The sequence below is a fragment of the Octopus bimaculoides genome, chromosome 3 (assembly GCF_001194135.2).
Source record: "Octopus bimaculoides isolate UCB-OBI-ISO-001 chromosome 3, ASM119413v2, whole genome shotgun sequence".
Lineage (NCBI taxonomy): Eukaryota > Metazoa > Mollusca > Cephalopoda > Octopoda > Octopodidae > Octopus > Octopus bimaculoides.
In genome coordinates, this window is record NC_068983.1 from 55,021,201 (window position 1) to 55,024,307 (window position 3,107).

Here is a 3,107-nt window from a genome sequence, read left to right on the forward strand (position 1 = left end):
TCATTTATACATAAACATGTAGTATTCATACCAACTGCTGTTCTGGTGTGTAAACATTCCTTGTTTTGTTTTGATGCGATTTCTGGCGCCATCACAGTAAAGCTTCACCACCGCCAAAAATTGAAAAAAAGAAACTGCTCCTGTCCATTCGTCAGTTATTTTATTGTTCATTTAAGTGTAGTAATAAAACTGACGAAGTTATATTTAGTTGTTTTATTATGCACATTTGTTTTTAGATAATAATAATAATTATTATTATTATTATTGTTATTTCAAATTTTTGCCACTAGGGCAGTTTGGGGGTGGTGGGTATGGGTCGATTACATCAATCCCAATGTTCAACTGGTTTTATCCACCCCAAAAGGATGAAAGGTAAAGTTGACCTCGGCAGAATTTGAACTCAGAATGCAGTGATGGGTGAAATACCACTAAGCATTTCGTCCAGCGTGCTTACGATTCTGCCAGCTCGCTGCCTTCAAGAGTAATAATAATAATAATAATAATAATAATAATAATAATAATAATGGTTTCAAATTTTGCCTCAAGGGCAGCCATTTTTGGGGGTGGGTATGAATTGATTACATTGACCCCAGTGTTTTACTGGTACTTAATTTATCAAGTGTGAAAGGATGAATAGCAAAGTTGACCTTGGTGGCATTTGATCTCAGAATGTAGTGGCAGATGAAACATCGCTAAGCATTTCATCCAGCGTGCTAATGATTCTGCCAGCTTGTTGCCTTCAATAATAATAATGATGATAATAATAACAATAATAATCCTTTCTACTAAAAGCACAAGGCCTGAAATTTTGGGGAGGGGATTAGTCAATTACACCAACCCCAGTATTTCACTGGTACTTAAAATATCAACCCTGAAAGGATAAAGGGTAAAGTTGAACTCAGAACATAAGGACAGACAACATACTGCTAAGCATTTCGCCTGGCATGCTAACAACTCTTATTTCTTTATTGCCCACAAGGGGCTAAACATAGAAGGGACAAACAAGGACAGACAAAAGGATTAAGTTGATTAGATCAACCCTATTGCGTAACTGATACTTAATTTATCGACCCCGAAAGGATGAAAAGCAAAGTTGACCTCGGCAGAATTTGAACTCAGAATATAAAGACAGACGACATACCGCTAAGCATTTCGCCTGGTGTGCTAACAATTCTGCCAGCTCGCCGCCTTGTACATCAACAACAACAACAACAATAATAATAATAATATACTTAACTCTCAAAAATACCTTAAGCATCCTGTGGCAGCTTTCCTTATTTTATATAATTAAGAATTTTTTAATATATATATATTTTTTTTTTTTTTGGCATATTGGCACGAATATAAATTAACTGTTTACTTCCTGCTCCCCCCCACACACATTTGTACAGTCTGTTGCGCTACTTGCATTCTAATTACCTCCTCTTACCTATTTCACTGCAGCAGTTGTAAAGTTGTAAAATGTTTTGAGTTTTCATGACTGGATTTTCTCTTAATAGCCTTTGTTTGTTTGGCAAGCGAGATGATATAAAATGGTTCGTAATGACTTCAACACTAGAAAATTTACTGCTGTAAGTGTGGGCTTGGCTGTGTGGTTAAGAAGCTTGCATTGCAACCGGGTGGTTTGGGTTCAATCCCACTGTGCAGCATGTGGGGCAAGCATCTTCTGCTATAGCCTCCAGCTAACCGGTGTCTTGTGTATGAATTTGGGAGACGGAAAGTATGTGGAAGCACCTCGTATTTCTGTTTGTCTGTCTCTATAGCTCTCTCTCACTATTTTCTTTCATTCTTTTACTTGTTTCAGTCATTTTCACTGCAGCCATGCTGGAGCATTGCCTCTAGTCGAACAAATCGACCTCAGGACTTATTCTTTGTAAACCTAGTACTTATTCTATTGGTCACTTTTGCTAAACCACTGAGTTGCAGAGACGTAAACACACCAACATCGGTTGTCAAGCGATGATGGGGGGACAATCACACACACACACACAATGGGCTTCTTTCAGTTTCTGTCTACCAAATCCACTCTCAAGGCTTTGGTCCGCCCGAGGCTATACTAGAAGATACTTGCCCAAGGTGCCATGCAATGGGACTGAACCCGGAACCATGTGGTTGGGAAGCAAGCTTCTTACTACACTCACACATATCATCATCATCATCATTTAATGTCTGTTGTCCATACTGGCATGGGCTGGATGGTTTGACTAGAGCTGGTCAGCTGAGGGGCTGCAGCAGACTCCAGTTTGATTTGGCATGGTTTCTATGGCTGGATGCCCTTCCTAATGCTAACCACTCTGAGAGTGTAATATGTGTGTGTGTGTGTGTGTGTGTATCATCATCATCATCATCAGCCTTTAGTATCTGCTTTCCATGCTGGTATGGGTTGGATGGTTTGACTGAGAACTGGCAAACTGGGAGGCTGCACCAGGTTCCAGTCTGATTTGGCAATGTTTCTACAGCTGGACACCCTTCCTAATGCCAACCACTTCGACAGTGTAGTGGGTGCATTTAATGTGCCACTGGCACAGGAGCCAGTCAGGTGGTACTGGAATTGGCCACACTCAAATGATGCTCTTGACATGCCAGTCAGGCGGCAGTGGCATCAGCCATGCTCGTATGGTGCTTTTTATGTACAACCAGCACCAAATATAATAATAAGCTATTCGACAATTCTTCATTATTTTCAAAATAAACTGAGCAGACAACAGGATTTCGGTGCACTATTTAGTTTTGCTATGGGCAAGACAACCTCTACAGTGCTGGTGCCATGAAAAATACACCCAGAATACTTGAAAGTGGGTAGTGTTGGAAATGGCATCTAGTTGTAGAAATGAAGCCAAGAGTGAGACAGTTCAGATCCGTTTGAACCTTGTAAACCATGGACAATGGATGTAAAATGATGATTGATATATATATATATATATATATCAATCATCATTTTATATATATATATATATATATATACATATATATATATATATATGTGTGTGTGTATATATATATATGTGTGTGTATATATATATGTGTGTATATATATATATGTGTGTATATATATATATGTATGTATATATATATATGTATATATATATATATATATATATATATAT

The 3,107-nt window shown here is 38.2% G+C and overlaps 1 protein-coding gene across 4 annotated transcripts in view; it reads left to right on the top strand.

Moving 5' to 3' along the window:
* LOC106879863 (dual 3',5'-cyclic-AMP and -GMP phosphodiesterase 11) overlaps positions 1 to 3,107 on the top strand; it is a 237,486-nt gene that overhangs the window by 193,104 nt on the left and 41,275 nt on the right. The window lies entirely within an intron of this gene.